Below are 17,968 nucleotides of genomic sequence, written 5' to 3'. Positions count from 1 at the left end.
AAGTCATAACTGACAACAGAATTTAGGCCAGTGAATGTTAGCCTAGGCTTCATGACATTTTTCATAAAATTTACAAATGGGTAAATGATTTATCTGTTTTGCTCAGTGGAACGTATATTACAAATTCATCAGTTCAACTGTGCAGATTGAATTTCTACATCACCAAAATGTACAAGGCCCATCTGTCCGTAATGGAGGGAGTAAGGACATTACAGCCAAATTGGCTCAAAATAGATATCCTCATGACCTTATGCAATTAACTTTTGATTGAGTGCTATGAAGTATAAATAAAGATCAGGATAACATATTCTTGATTCCAGTAGTATGCTGAAGGGAGGCACTTAGGGCTGGAGCAATATTCAGACAACCCATGTTCTTATGGCAGTTTATTTTGTATAATTTCCAGTGAAGAGGAAGTAACTTCACCTGCAATTCTATATATGTCTACTCAAAATAAACCCTCATGGCTCATCCCAAAACATTTGGTTTTTGCTTGTGTTATCCCAGTAGGAAAAGACATGGTGTAAGAGATTAAAATATACAAAAAGCTAGCTTATTAAGAAGAACTCTTGTAAATGTTGCATCATTGGTACCTGACCCCAGAGAAGCTTTCAGAAATGTATAAAGGTTTGCATAATAGTTGTTGGAAGTGTTCAAAAAAGAAAGGTACTTTTCCCCACATGCAGTGGGGTTGTTCAAAAGCAAAAACTCAGGCGAATGTATAAAAGACATTGTCTTAAAGCAACAACATTACAAATATTCAGAGATAATACAATAACAATAATACAATAACACTCTCGTCTCTTCTTATATACCATCTGCTTCCCATAGCAACTCCTGATGGTGGTGGTCATTCACAATTCCTTCCATTTTTGGTCTTTATCTGGAAGCAGGTGTAGTTAACATTGCAGCTAGTTTCTGGAATGAAAATATAGTTTTATTGATGTTAATGGCAATATTGCCCATTAAACTATGCTACATGTGCAGTTTAGCTCTCTGTGTTGGACTGATTAAGAAGATAACTGAAGAACTGCTATTACAGGTGAGCCCAGTGGTCCACTGAGCCCAGTATTCCACCTCTGACAGTGGCTAACACTGGAGGTTTCAGCAGAAATGAATGAGAAGTCACAGGGCAGTAATGGAGTGATCCATCTTTACTTGTCATTCAACTCCAGCTTCCTGTAATAAGCCATTTAGGGATGCCTTGGCAATGAGGCTGCTCTTAAATCTTTCTGAAGTTTTCACCTGGAAGGAGGATAATTTCCAGTTTTGTTCTTTGTTTGAAGATGAATGTTTATGGAATGTTGTGAATGGCTGACTGAAAAATGTATTGCGTAAGTGACTAAACAAAACAAACTCCTTCCTTTGTCCTTTCCTATGCACTCTACCTCTATCCAGGTCTTGTAAATACAAATCAAGTGAACAGGTGAGAAGAAAGAGCAAAGGTGAATTCACCACTCCATCTCCTTCTCACATGTTCCCACCACTCATGAGCAGAGGCTCTTCTCTTCAGAAAATCGGTCTCTCCATATAAAAGTAATGAAAAGAGCAGTGGTGTTGGTACATGTGAGTGGAACCACAATGCTCCTCACAGTTTCTCTCTTCTCTTTACGTAAGCCACACTGAGAATGCATAAAGACATTGGGCCCACACTACTTGCGGAAGTGCCTTCTTCCATATAATCCACCCTGCACACTTAGGTCCTCTCTGGAAAGAACCTGCTGCCACCCAAGAAGACCAGATTGTCTGTGGTGACCCAGAGAACCTTCTCATCTGCTGTTCCTAGTCTCTGGAATGACTTGCCCAACGAGATCCATCATGTCTCCATCCTAGGAGCCTTTAAAAAGGCTTCCAGCAGGTCTTTCCAGATTAGCCTTATTAGCTTAGCCTCCCCTCAATGACATTATTGCCCCCGTCCCCCCCCCCTAGAAAAAGACACTTCTCTCACTCCAAACCTACTTGCAATTTTACTGAATTACCAACAGGATTTTTTAAAAATTATTGTATTGTTTAATCTCTTTTTATGGTTTGTGATTAATATTTTTATGATTGGGGGAAGGGCTGGGATATGGTATTGTTTCTTTTTAACTTTAATTTTATTTTTACAAAGTTTTATCCTTATAATTGTTGTAATCCGCCTTGATTCCCTAGGGGAAAGGCAGAATGAATGAATGAATGAATATAATTATTATTATTAGCAGCAGCAATAACAACTGTGATTTTGGTAGCCACTCTATAGTCTATACATTTTGACTTTTTAAGCAACATAGGACAACAGACGATTGTCTTTTGAACAAAATTATGTGTCCAACATAACTTTTTGTCTAGCAGTTAACATTATTGGTTCGATACCATCTCTCTCTTTCTCTCTCTTTCTTTTAAATGACACGTTATTGCCATATGCATTTCATTTGGCCACTATTTTGATTTGTATCCCCCCCCCCCCCCAAAAAAAAAATGAAAGCTGTCTAAAAAGTTTTAGTGTTAAGTGTCAGAACTGGTAACTGGGTTTCCAATAAACCTTAATCAATTGGGGATGACAAGCCCAGCAAATAGTTGCAGAAACATGGTTGTCACCATTCTGTTTCCATGGGGACAGAAAAGAGGGTGGAACCAACAATAGCAACATCCAGGCTGTCTGGTTGTGTTACTTCATTTTCACAGGTTGGAGGCAGCATATAGAAGAGAGGAAGCCTCCACAGCAGAAGGTTACGTCCAGGGTTATGCTACTTGAATGAAATTACAAGTGTTGGTGATTTCACAATGTCTGCCAGAGCAGTTTGCAGAGCTAATGCATAGAATGTCTAACTAAATGAAGCTGGAATGAATTGTGCAATGCCTTGTGCAGCAGCTCGAGAACAGATTGCACAATGAGGCTGTGGAAGCCAAATGCAACATTTAGAACCAGTGCAAAAATGGAATATTAGCTTTCCACAAGCCGTAGAAAATATTTCTGAAAGGTGCCACTGGATACAAGCCAGGGACCCTAGGACCCTAGGAGAAAGCAGTCTGAGTGAAGCTCTCTTCATTTGGCCATACCAGAACTTGCCTTCAGTGAAAAATGCAAAGGCAACCCATATTTGAGGTCAGTCTACGCTTATTGCTATTATGAACTGCCCTGTTACAGTCTTCCTTCTACAGCCAACCTCCTTCAGAGCACTGCTAGCAAAGGTACTGAGATTTAGGTAAAGCTCTTGAAATGAAAAGAAAGGTAGTAGTAGTAGTAGTTGTTGTTGTTGAGGCAACCAGCCTCTCCCAAACTGCAGTCATGCTGGAAGCTAATGAAGGATGGAGCCTTGTCATTCCAAACTGGGAACACACAACTGCAAAGAGTTTTTAAGTGTGGCTAGAGTTGGATTCATGGGCCCCATTCTCACTTACAGATAAATCAGTGTGTGATCCGAATCAATGGATCAATTCAACAGCGGAGTGTGGTTCCCACTACATTTGCTCCAATCACATTTTCCCTTCCAAAATAATCCACTTGTGGGTTCCACTCACAAATTAATTGATTCAAAATGATTCGGTTCCAGCCGGCTGAAGAGGAAATTTGAATCGATTCCAATCCGCATGTGGTTCACACTTGCACAGGATCGATTTATCGAAAAAGAAGTGGAAAAAATCAGTATCAAAAAGTGATTCGGATTAAGTGGGAACCAGGGTCGTTTGAACCGGTTCAAACTGACTCATGATCCAGTTTAAAAGGTAGTGGGAATAAGGCCATGGTTATGTGGTAGCTTGATTATATATGTCAGCATGTAAGCATATATTTTTTTTACTATTGACAAAACAAACTCTCATCAGCATCACTTGCAAAACAGAAAAAAGCCCTGAAGAATGTGAAAAATAATGGCATATAGAAAGACTAATATTATGTTGTTTTCCCCCCTCCTGTCATGCTGCAACCAAATCAAATACATCTTTGCTATAATGATTATAATATTTTTCCTGGCATTCTTTTTCATTGCAACTATTATCTTGGATGCTTATGGATTTTGATGTTTTTTATAGTAATGCAGACTATAATGATGGCAAATGACGAAGAGTGAAAACTAAATTGATTTGGTAAGATTGTGGAAAAGCAAATACATGCACAGAACATTATTATCCTCTGAGCTTTATTCATACAATATAAATAGCTGAAGTGCATGAATTGCAATCAGAGTGGGCTTCTTACTTACTGCAGAGGTTACACCCAATCCTCTGATCCACAGAAATCATGCCTCAAAGATTGTTATTGCACATCAAAGTTAGAATATATATAAAAATTCTATTACTGAATATATCAGCAATTTATTTATTAACCTTTGAATGTCATGCTAGGCAAGGTGTCTCAAACAAACTACATCAATGATATGACAATATTAAACAAAAAGATAAAAATGAGAGGAAAATCAAAGTGTATTGTTCTGATTGCTCACTGAGATGCAGTCAGGCCTGGATTCAAATATTTTTGCTGCTTAAAAGAAAAGGCAGGATAATAACAAGATTACTTTATTCATTTATATCCCACCTTATCTCAAATACTAGGACTCAAAGTGGCTTGCAAAACATTGAAAACACTGCAGAAAGAATACTAGCAAAAACATTAATAAAAGTTCTTTTATAATGCAATTAAGCAATTTATAAAACCAAAGCTGTTTCAAAATCCATTAAAAACAGAAGATAAAAATGAAAAAGGCAGCAATAGCAAGTACATTTCTATACCACTTATCAGTGAACGAGGACTCCCTAAGTGCTTACAGGTTTACAATCTGTAAGCCAATAGCCGCCCCCCCCCCCCCAACAAGCTGGGTACTCATTTTCCTGACCTACAAAAGAATGGAAGGCTGAGTGGACCTTGGAGCCCTGTCTGGGACTGAACTCACAACCCTGTGGCTGCAGTACTGACATATAACCACTGTGTCACCAGGGCTTCCTATTACAACCCTGTTGCAGTCAATTCCTAAAAGCATGACAAAACAGGGGTGAGGGGTGGGGGAATCAATTGCTGGACAGTGAAGAGGGTACCATCCTAGATTCCTTAGGGTGGGAGTTCTTCTTGAGCCATCCTCAAGAAGGCTGGGTCCCCTTTCCCCACCAAATATGCCTCAGAAAATGGTGAGGCTTGGAGAAGGGCATATCCTGAAGATCTTAGCAGTTTGACAGTCTCATATCGAGAGATGTGTTCCTTCAGAGAGGTTGAACCCAATCCATATAGCTCATAACCATCCCTTTCCCAGCATTCTGAACACAAAAGCACAGGGGATTAGCTGAAGCTTACTTAAACATGGGCAGTGGAACAATGTCTTCCATTGTTCCTGAGAACAGCAGGTTAACCAGTTGGGACACAAGGTTCTGCCCTGTTACAAGATATAATAGCCAGAGAATGCAGGAGGAATGGTTGGGTGGTTGCCTTGCTTTGCTTAGTGATAAAGCTGTGAGACAGGGGTGGTTTCCCCATCCCTAGCTTTTTAGACTGAGCGTTTGAGGGTTCTTTGCCATTTGTCAATTAATCTGCCTGTTTGAAGGTTTCTTTTATCAATATATGTTTACCTGGGCTTCCAACTCATGCATGACTCACAGTAAAGTCCAAACAGGCGGAATTAGCATCTGCACTCCACTTAAGCACTCCTAAGTCATAGAATCTCAGGATAATTATCTGGGAGATGCCATGCCCCCACTCCACTCCAGTGCCAGCCTTTATTGCCCATGTGTCAAGGCTGTCAGCGATATTTTTTCCGTGCTGTAATACTTGGTCACTTAGTTTTGGCTGCCTTCAATCAGATTACATCATCTAGTAACTTTTCAGTGCAGTACCATTCTTGAATACATTATAGGTCAATTTGCTCTTCATTCATTCATTCATTCATTTTTTACTTTCAAGCTTATCCCTTTTTTTGTTTTTGTTAGGGTGACTTTATGTCTGGACCTAGCTTTATGCCAGAGTATGTTGCCCCAATCCTTGGAGAGGTGAGAGTCATCAGATATATCCTTTCTCTTCCTGACTCATTAGCAGCCAAAGGGGGACTGGTTGAGTGGAGAACGGGAGTGGTGAATGCCCCACTGCAAAAGGGCAGGATTGCAGCCTGTCTAAAAATGTCTGTACTGAGGCCATTAGTGCAGGAAAAGCCACCCCTGAAACCCACAATACTAGACAATTACTGACCAGTCTCCAATATTCCATTTTTGGACTAGGTCCTGGAGCGTATGGTGGCTTCTCAACTCCAGGGGTTCCTGGGTGAGGCAGATTATCTAGATCTTTTTCAGTCTGGTTCAGACCTCATTATGGGACAAAGATAGCTTTGGTCACCTTGGTGGATGACCTACAGAGGGAGGTCAGTTGGTTCTTCTGGGCCTCTCAGCAGTTTTCTGTATCATCAACCTTAATACCCTTTTGGATCATCTTTCTGGAATGATAACTGGAGGCACTATTTTACATTAGCTTTAGTCCTTCTTGGAGGGACACACTCAGAAGGTGGTGCTGGGGCATTTCTGTTCAACACCCTGGTGATTGGTTTGTGATGACCCTCAGGCTTTATTTCTGGCTGTCATGCTGTTTAACATCTACATGAAACCACTGGGAGAGGTTGCTTGGAGATTTGGGGTCCAGTGTCAGCAGTATCTTGATGACACCCAACTCTATCTTTATCACCATCTAACTTGAAGGAACCTTTTTCAGGACTAAACCAGTGTCTGTTGTCAGCAATGGATTGGATATGGTTTAACAAATTGAAGCTTAAGGCAGAAAAGAGCAAAATCCTCCTGTAAATTGGAAGGCAAATGGATAAACTGAAAATAGGGATTCAAGACATGCTGGACAGGGTTACACTCCCCCTGAAATCTTAGGTTTGTAGCTTGGGTGTACTCTTGGACTTAACCATAAGCCTGGAAGCCCAGGTTTCAGTGGTGGTCAGGAGTGTGCTGCACAATTAAAACTGGTGCATCAACGATGCCCATTCCTTGAGATATCAGATCTGGTCACAGTAACATATGGCTCAGTTGCATGCCGTTTGGATTACTCTACATGGGGCTGTTTTTGGAAAATGTTCAAAAACATTGGCAGATCCAAAACATGGTAGCTAAACTGCTGCCTGGGGCTGGTTATAAGGAAAATATAACTCCCTTGCTGACACAAATTCACTGGCTACTAGTTCGCTTGTTTTTCTGGGCAGAATTCAAAGTGTTGGTTATGACCTATAAAGCCCTATACAACTTGGGTTCAAGCTATGTGAATGACCATATCTGCTTATACATGCCTACCTGAGTTTCAAGATTTTTGGAAAAGGGCTTTCGTGTGGCCCCATCATTCTCACAGATATAGTTGGTAAGGATCTGTGAGGCCTTGAGCAGATGGGCCAGGAAAGCAGGGGCTGAGCCTGTGTTATTTTGGTCTGGATGCTCACTCAGGCTGATTCTTTGACTGGTGCAGAGCTGGGAGGGTATTTACATGCCCTTAAGGCCCTACTGGGGGGAACATGGGCTTTTTGGCCCATGTGGACTGTACCTGAGAGAGCCTTCTTGGTGACTGCTCCCCGGCTATGGAAGTTTCTACCAAGGGTGGCTTGGTTAGCTTCCTCCCTGCTCTATTTTTGCTGGCAGATAAAAGCTTTCTTATTTAATCAGGCCTTCAACTTTTTACTGACTAGGATAATGCAACATGTGTTCTAGTTTTCAATGTGCCAAGGTTTTAATGTCTTTTAAAACTGTTTTAAATTAATGTTTTTAAGTGGATTGTGTTTAATGCTATATATATATATATATATATATATATATATATATATATATATATATCTCAGACTGTTTAGGCTATACCTGTATCATTTAAATACATGGTAGAAACAGATTAGGCCACATATGGGAGAAAAGTGGGATATAAACAAACAAATAAACAAGTATGTGCCTACACTCTACTACACACACATTCCACAATACAAAAAGCTTTAAAATATATATATTTATGCTTTACAAACATACTGTTCATGCTTCAGTATTTTACAATATATAACCCAAATCAGTGTTTAGCCTGTAACAGCCTGCCCTGCCTATAAGTCACTGGGGCAAGAGATGGACAAGAATTTACAAGTAGATTTTCATATTTATCAAGACTTGTATGAAAACAACCTGCTGTTCACTTCAAGCATCTGCACATTTGTAAAACTTAATGGACCATTCTGTGGGAAAAAAAGAACATACAAAATAATGGATACTTCTTAAAATGAGAATGGTTAACATTCCACTTAACTGGGGAAGGGGAATGCAAAAGGAAAGCACAATACATAAATGCAGAATCGGGGTAATGTCGAAAACAAACAAACAAACAAACAAACAAACAAACAAACAAGAATTCCACATGAACTTCCACATGAAATTGCTCCGAACTATGAAACTGAAATGGGATGAAAATTCAGAGATACACAACAAAATCAAGATGAAGAGATTTTTGTACTGCTGTTTGAGACACAGGGCCATGTGTGAAATACAGGAGTATTCAATGTAACTCTTTTTAACTAATTAAATAATAACTGGTTAGTTAGATGGAGTTACACTCCCCCTGAAGATGCAGGTTTGCAGTTTGGGGGGTACTCCTGGCCCAGGTCTCTGCAGTGACCAGGAGTGCTTTTGCACATTTAAAACATTTGTGCCACCTGTGCTCATACCTTGAAAACTCAGATCTGGCCATGATGGTACATGCCTTGGTTACATCCTGTTTGGGCTACTGTAATGCACTCTGCATGGGGCTGCCTTTGAAGAGTGTTTGGAAACTGCAACTGGTCTAAAGAGCTGCAGTCAGATTGTTAATAGGGGCAGGTTACAGGGACTACACAACAACCCTGTTGAAACAGCTCCACTGGCTGCCAGTTTGTGTTTGAGCACAATTCAAAGTGCTGGCTATGACCTATAAAGCCCTATATGGCTCAGGTCCAGGCTGTTTGGCAGACCGTATCTCCCTCCATGAGCTGGCCTGGGCCCTGAGATCCTCTGAAGAAGCCCTGCTCTCATTCCCACCTCTGTCACAAGCACAGTTGGTATGGACACGAGGGAGGGCCTTCTCTGTGGCTGGCCCTGTACTGTGAAACTCCCTTCCTAGGGAGATCAGAATGGCCCATTCTTTGTTGTACTTCCCTGGCAGGTTAAAACCTTCTTATTCAGGCAGGCTTTTAAAACAGAATGTTTATAAATGAACAGTGTTTTAAACAATTTTAACTTTTAACTGTATTTTTATTATTTTAATAAGCAATTTATTTTAATATTGTAACAATTTAATTCTGTTTTAATGTATCTCTTTTCTATGTTTTTCATTATATTGTTGTTTTAATGTTGTGAGCTGCTCTGGGCCCCAGTTCTGGGAAAAGAGCAAGATGATGATGATGATGATGATAATAATAATAACAATAATAGAAAGACATATTAATTTAATCCTTCTCTCCCACTTCAGCTCTGAGAAGGAAGCTTCTGCTAGTTGATCTAAGCAATCCCTTTGCATTCTCCCTCTGCATCTCTGTCTCTCTGATCACCAGTGTTGTTGAACTATGTGCAAGGTTTTCTTGTTTAGAACTCAAGGAACTTCACATGTTAGCAAAGAAAGGAGGCAAGGTGGATGTGTACTGATGGAGCAGCTCTTCAGGATTCATGTCTTTTCATGGTGTTTACATTTTTTTAAAAAAGTCGTGTGCCTATTAGAACATTTATTTGCTGGCTGGAAGATATGAAAAGTATGGGAGGGACACATAAAGTGTGTGTGTGTGTGTGTGTGTGTGTGTGTGTGTTTTGTACACACACACACATAAGCACCAGGACTGGTACAATACAGGCTGAGAAGTAGTGATGCCAGGATTCTGCAGAGGAATATAGGATGGATGAGACAGGCTTTTGTTACAGCTGCCTCAAGTCTCATGAGAAGAGGGCTTCTGGTGAGAGCAGGGTTCCAGTGAAGCTTCACATTTTACAAAATGTGAAGCTTTTGCCAATCTCATTAAGGCAGGTATGTCATTGTGAGATGGGAACTTTGTTTTGCTGCTTGGTATCAGCCTGACCCCACAAACAGGAAGAAGAGTGGCACCATGATCCCAGAAAATTTGGTATGTCAGGCTTGATTACTGCACACCAAATACATATCAACTGCTCAGGAGAGGAGTCACTCTGGTGAGAGTGTGACTGGTGTCCACTTTCAAATATGAGATCTGGAATCACCCCAATAAAGAACCTGATTTTAGAACCTCAAATATGAGATGTCCCATACAAAATGCTATTCCTTGGATGACTACTGAGACAGTTTATGGTGGTGTGTGCAAAATTTTATCACCTGGCGAATGAAACAGGTAATCCATTTCAGACCATACACCTGGACCCATGAAACAAACAAGCTACCAACATCTCTGTGTTTATCAGAGCCAGTCATGTTTGTGGGCAGACTGAGGTGACTGCCTTGGCTGGCAGATTCTGGAGGTCATTAGCAGTAGCTTCATAGCTGTTCCTCATAATCATTTGTACATTTCACAACCTTTCTGGGCATTCAGATTATGACTTCTGGTTCCACTTATGATGGAGGCCACTATACCATTGCCATTGTTGAAGTATGATTGAACTACTAGCCAGGGCAGCTTTAATATATAAACAGAGCTGAAATGGAAAGAATGTTAGAAAATATTCAGAAAATGGTTAAAAATATCTTTTTTCAGTGTCTTTTTTTTTGGGGGGGGGGGCGGGCAGTTGAGCAACTCCAAATGAGAAGAATATTGGACTGATGAGAATCATATTATGTGCAAATTGCATTGTATGCATAGGAAACAGCATTTCCTGTATGGAAAATGCTATGTCTACACAAAAATATTAATTCCTGTGCAGAAAATGCTGTTTTCTACACATAATATTCAGTTTTCTGTGCAAAATAGCCATGTGCGAAGTTTTCACGCAATAAATTCCAAATGTTGACTTGCCTTTTAAAATGGTGTGGTTTTTGAAGACTCTTTTTTTCAGCAGGAAGAAAATTGCTGATATTGCTCATTGATATCTTTGAGAAGAAACATAGTGAAGAATTGTGTTCTAAAACAGAGAGGGTTTTCCATTTTATCTTTATCTAAGGGATAAAAATACCTTGAACCAGCCCTGATGTTATGTGTGTGTACACATGCACACATGAATATATGATAGGCTCTTAATCTACTGTTGACTTCCTCCCAGAAAGTGAAATCCACCAATAATTACAACATTAAATCCAAACCCCCACAAAAACAAAAAGAAAAGAAAAGTGAGTGAATTACTCTTCTTGAAATTAAGTTACCCTCTTTTGTTTCATAGGTCTGCAGTATTTATTTTTCAGATTGCAACTGCAACCTGGCACATCATTGTACATGTCTGAAAACCAATGGGATTTATGGACACACCACTGTGGGTTAGACAGCAGCCTGTGTCTGCATATTCCACATATTTTAAGAGAGCACCATGAAAAATGGACAGATATTTAATACTGTCACAGTGTCTGTCATCTGACCTTGCAAGTGAATATTGAATGTCTACATAATGTATATCTTGCAGTAAGAGTCTGATTTTAAAAACTAGAGTTAGTATAATTCAAGATGCTAATAATAAGGTTGCCTTGAGATAAGGGTGGCATTTGAATGCCTTCAGGGAGCATAAATGGTACACAGTCTAGTAAGAGAGCAGTTTCTTATCAGTGGCTAATAATGCATATAGGAGACATCTAAATGCAATATGGAATACTGCTGGGTAGCTGTCACTGCTGACATATTGTAAATAAGCATTTATTCATTATTAAAACCTGTTAGTGACATACACATTGTAGTGGTTCACTAGCAACCTGATGGGTCCCCCACAAGCTGACCATATAGGCCCCCTCCCCGAAAGGAAATTCACTTTTCTCTTCAAAATACTGTTATAAATGTTTTTTAAAATTCCATTTTAACATCCAAAGTAATTTCTTTCCTCTTTTCATAGAGACAATCTCCTAAATGAATTTAATTAAATGCTATCATTTTTTTGAGGGAAAGGAATACACACCCAAGCAAATACACAGTGGTGATGTAGAAAGATCACAGGCTGAACATAAAATCAAAGTAAAGTAGAGTTATGTTGAAGGAACCTTTTTGGAAATGCAGAATTATTGAGCTCCTAGCCATTTCAAGCAAAAGGAGATTAAACATTTCCAGAGCACTCTGACTCAATGATCTACCAGCTGTGGCTTTCTAGTAGGAATGATGAAAACCTGGAACATAAGGGACAGATTAAACATGAATATATATATATTTAATGGTGTTATGCTTAGTATTTTTTTTGTTATGACTTAATGACTGCTATTTAATAATTGGCTAAAATATATCTACTGTAGTTCTGTGATTTGCTGTATGTGGTGCTGGGTTGCTGTATTGCAGTATTACTGTGCATTGTATTGCTGGGTTCATTTTCTGAAACTGCTGTAAAGGATAAGGTATATGCTTTCCTCAGTGCCAGATTGCTCCCTCTGAATGCTGACATTTGGAATGACATGTCATTACATAAATCTCTGTCTCCAGTTCACTAATGACTTCATTCTTAAATGTGGAGGGGAAGTTTCCTCTGCAATGGGCACAGTTCCCCCCCTCTCTGTGTAGAAAGAGAGAGGTCACTTGGATACTATGGGTGACTAAACATGGCAAAATCTGTGTTAAATTTAATTTGTCGATTGGATCCTTCATGGGGGCAGAGATACCTATGGAAATCACTGCCTTTAACATTAGAATAGATGTTGGAGATGTTATAAATGTTCATCTCTTTGACACATGCTCAGAGTATGTTTTATGCATTCAAAAGCTCAGCGTTCAATCCCTGGCATCTCTAACTCAAATACACAGTGCAGCTACACTGGGCTTTCTACTTGACACTTGGGAGACCCACACCCAATAAGAATGATAATACTCAGCTAGCTGATCTGGTATATAAAAGTAACAGAAAAGGTTGCAGATGTAAACTAAGTGAGATATGGAGGAGCAAAAAGAAGTAGAATTGTTTCTTAATAAACCCATTGTGTACTATGATGAGCGGTCAATTGATTGCAAACTGTGGACAAAGGATGTAATTGTGCAACTCATAGTGTCGTCTGCCTCCCTCCCTACCTCACATAATAATGGCAATATTATTTGCAGATAATCATTCAGAAGCATACCAAACAGACTGTTGGTGAGCTCATTATCTTATGATATATCCACCACTAGAAAGAGATGTCACTGCTACTTATGAATACTGTTGTATCCTTTCCCCTGCTGCCCTTTACCTCTGCTGAAAAAGTGCAAAGTATGGGGGACATTACACTGTGGAGTTCACCGCATTGCAAAAAACCCGAATTTACCCCTGCCATGTTGAAGTCTCTTTTGGGATAAGGTTGGGTATTATCATATGCAAAATGCTATCGATGCCACATGCCAAGTGCAGCACGGCTAACTTCTGGCTAGAAGCTGCACTCAGTCTTTTCAAAACTGGGAAGCTCACGGTTTTGCAAATCGGCCATCTGAGCATGGCTTCTAGCAGGAAGTTAGCCGAGCTGCACTTGGCTGGTGGCATCGGCGGCATGTTGTGTATGATAATGCCTGACTTTATCCCAAAAGTGACTTCAACGTCAGGTTTCTTTTTTAGCAATATGGTAAACTCCTATGTCTGGTCATTAAACCCAAATGGGAATGGTGCAAACAAGCATTTAAAATACTCAGAAAATGCATACAAATTAGCCTATCACAGATGAAAGAAGCAGGTGGGTGCTTACCAAAGAAAAACAGCTACGAGTGGGCTTCCTGAGGGAAAGGTTTGAAAGTCACTGGTCTAACAATATTTGGCTTTCATTTCCATTCAGCCATTAAATTAGTTGAGCAAACATGGTTTTCAGGATTCATTTCAGTGTCGTGACTATGAAGCATAACTTGTAAGATATTTCTTTGGGTGAAGAGTAAGAAGGAATAAATCATATCTTATTTTTTAATGTCAAGATGAGTTCACATAAGGGCATGTGAACTCACTTGCATTGTGAGGAAAGCTAATATTTGCCAACTTGTGACACTAAGATAGCTTTCCAGACAGAGCTAATAATGTTACATTATCCTATTTGGATTTTGAGAATAGGTAAGAGTGGAAGGATACAGTTTGAACTAGCCACAGTATCTTTATATTTTCAAACACTACATAGAGGAACATGAAGGCTTAGAGAGGAGAGAAGTGGAGGGTGTCACTGGTGTTCAAGCTAAAACTCATCCTTAAAACTCGGATTGCAGGCAGTTTAAGGCATGACATAAAAACAAGTTCAATAATTCTCCCAGCTGCCTGACACTTCTGAAATGAGAGATAAGGTAATAAAATCTTTGGTCTTAACAATAACAGACTGGCTTTTTAAAAAATGAAAGGGGGGGGGGGAGGGAAAACCTATGTGTAAAATGCTATCTTTTATCCCCCTACATGTGGCAAACTCTCTCATGTGGGAAACATATTCAGGGGCAGCTGTGTTGGCCTTATAGCAAAGTAGAATAACATCCAAAATCCACAAAAGAGTATACCTTTATTGGATCAACCAAAATGCACAAAATACATGATGCAAGCTTTCAAACATCCACTGGCTTCTTCATCAGGCAAAAGTGCTAAAAATTATACAAGAGAATAATAATAATAATAATAATAATAATAATAATATGACGATTATAGACACCAGCCTGGATTTTCTCAAGATGCTGTTGAGATAGTCTGGAGGGATATCTATATAGGCAGGTCTCTCCTTCTTCTGTCCATGTGGTACTGGGAAAAATGCATTCCAAGGTCCAGGAGACAAGATTTAAATTCCATTGGCAATACAATGGAGAGAGGGGGGCCATAGTAGCCTTTTACCTAGAGTGTGAATGCATCTTTCCCATTCCAAAGGGAGCCAGTCATGATAGGTGGTGTTGCAGGGGCTTGTAAGGATGAGTCAGTGTTCAGAGATGGTGTGTTAACTTATCCTTGTCTTAAATGCTTTCAGATGTAAATGTAAATCCTCAGTTGCCCATGATCTGAGCAGAGTATTGAGTGTAATTGATTTGCTAGTCAAATAGAGAAGAAGCCTGAAACATGGAATGCTTCATTATTGGAGCCTTGAAATCCAATTGCTAGTCCCAAACAGAGTAGACCAATTGAATCAGTAGTGTTTATGTAGTGTTGACTTGCCATATAGGCCATTGCTAGAAGGCTATAAGCATAGTATCATTTCTATTTTCTTGGAAGCAACAAGAGGGAATTTATATAGACCAGCGTTTCATGGCACGAGGCACTTTTCTTTCAATTGTCCTAACAGGCAATACACCCTTTCTTTAAAATTCCATTTTCTACAATGTTTAGGATTAGGAAGTTTTAACTTTGTGCTCCTCCCTCTAATTGTCTTCCAGAACTCTAGATTTGGTTGAGAGGAATCCCCTGTTTCTCATCAGAATCAGGTTTTACCTTCCTATCTAAACATTTTGATGATCTGCAAGGAGCTGAATGTTCAGATTTTTCTTTTTGTGGGACCTTTCTCATGTTGGCACCAATGGGTAGCCATTTGTCTGCTTTACAAAAATAAACTTGTGGGGAGGACTACAGGAAATGATATGGTGGGCCCACATATGGCCTACAGGTTGCGCATTGTCTGTCTTATTCTAAACATGTTACAGGGATTTCAGATTGATCTTGTGGGCCAAGTTTGCATCGTTGGGACAAGAAGACTGTAGCTTGAGTGAATTAATACAATATCAAAAAAGTTACTATTAGCAATATCTACCCACTTGTTTCTTCCTGCTTCTGCATATCTACAGTCTTGTCTTAGATTTCAGACTGTTGAATAAAAGGATAGAGTGATAGCTTTGATTAACTGGCAGCTAAACACTCCTTGAATATGAAACATAAGAAAGGTGAAGCTGCAGATGTCTCGAAGCTGTCATAAAGATTTCTGTTTTCTATCACTGTAGGACTTGCACTCTATTAATCCTGTTATTTTAGGCAGAAGAAACCTCTCAGTTTTAGAGCCTTAGCAAATTGCATAACCAAAAGAAATGTTGCATAAAGTAAGATATTTTTCAGTAGTATCATGTGTCTGTACAAGCGCATGGTATTTTAAACATGAAATTGGGCATTAAGTTACTGCCCATTTACCCACCCACATGGAAATTAGTACTCCCTCTTTACTCACTGCTGCGCAATGGGTGTGAACAACACAACCACGTTGATAGAGTTGTTATCTTTAATTAGGTGTCATGCAAAGGTACTGGTTGGATGAGAAGGATGTGTATTTATACATATTGCAGTAGGATGAGGAGAGCTATACTTTGGCTATGTTTACACTTCAGAATTAATGCGGTTTGACACCACTTTAACTGCCGTTGCTCAATGCTAAGGAATTCCAGGATTTGTAGTTTCACGAATTGTTAACTTTTTTGTTGCGGTGCCACAACAATGTACAAATCTCAGGATGCCATAGGATGGAGCCATGATAGCCAGAGTGGTGTCACATTGCATTAACTCTGCAGCATGGCAGGACATTTGTGAAACTTTCCGCAAATTTGTTGAAGAACAAAGCAGACAGTTTCCCAGGACATCCTGACTTCACAGTTCTGCCAAAATGTCTGACAGCAACACATTGTCTTTATGGGTGTAAATGAAACAGTTCCCTATCTTCCTCAGCAGCAACTGAATGCTACATTAACAATGGTCATAACATAATAATAAAAAAAGCCTGCAGTCCTTAGTGCTGCATGGAGTAAGTCCCAAGATCCACCTGGAAACATGCATCTGTGCTCATGGTCTCTGATTCCATAACTTCTATATTGTAGAGGGTAGCCATAAAGGAACTTAGGGATTGCGTTTTCCTCCTTTCCCACCCACCTGACCTCCCATGGGCTCCATTTACAGTTTCCAAAATGAAAGTGATTACTTTCTGAAATGTGGTTTGGATAAGACAAAGTGCACAGAGGGCATGTCTTAATTTAGTCTAGACTCAATCCTCCTGAAGACCATTAGATGTATGACTCTCTTTTTCCCAGTAAACAAGATTGTGATCTACAGGCAGCACAATTCCAAACCTCAGTCTATGTAGCAAATCAGTGGTTCTTATATTAACCAAATCATAATTTCTGAACACCTTACCTAATGAATATAGAAACAACACTGGGTTAGACGTCCAACCTTTCGCAGATTTGGCTCCTCAACGTTTATTTTGTTCTACTCATAATTAAATGGAGTGAGACTGCTCCAGAAGTATGTGTGTTGATGGGAAGATAAAGATGCCATGGAGGTCAAATTCAAGGATTCATAGCTTTGAGGTTGTGGGGAGCAATTCACAACTTTGAGACTGTGGGGGCTGATGGGGGTATTTTCAGTGACTTGGAATTTTTTTTAATGGTTTGTTTTATTTCTAATGAATCTGAGGTGGGGCAAGCTCTCCGGTGTATTAAGTGATGTGTATAAGTGGTGTATGAATGACAGAAATAATATACAGATCTTTTTAGCACTTCATTATTCACTGCTTCTAATATGGCAATAATTCTCACTGGCTGTGTATAGATTTTCATGAATATCTATGGGTGATAGATGGCATAACAGTATTAATGAGAATGTTTATGTAGATGAAAATATATTATTATGCATCCTAGGTCAGACATTTCCTGAAAAATACAATTAACTCTTACAGTGCTCCAGTATTATTTCAAGATGGAGACAATATAGATGCTATGTGGATAGTGTCATTAAATGCTTTAGTCACTAGGTGGTGCTGGACCTTAGTTTTATGTGAGTGGAGTCAGGACCCTTTTGTGGGTCATGACTAGAAAGAAAATAACATTTTCATCTAGGCTCCTGGCTGGTTGGTCTTTTAACCCTTACATAAATTGATTGCTGGTGGGTATTTTTTGGACACCATTCTAGCATTGCTTCCAACTTCAGTGTCTGGTTCAGCAGTTTGAAACCTACCCAGTTAGCCACCTTAGATCTTTTCTTTTCTAAATAAAAG

Source organism: Sceloporus occidentalis, unplaced genomic scaffold (assembly GCF_023333645.1).
Source record: "Sceloporus occidentalis isolate IW3139 unplaced genomic scaffold, rSceOcc1.0.p SCAF_5, whole genome shotgun sequence".
Classification (NCBI taxonomy): Eukaryota; Metazoa; Chordata; class Lepidosauria; order Squamata; family Phrynosomatidae; genus Sceloporus; species Sceloporus occidentalis.
This window is presented reverse-complemented; position numbering follows the sequence as displayed.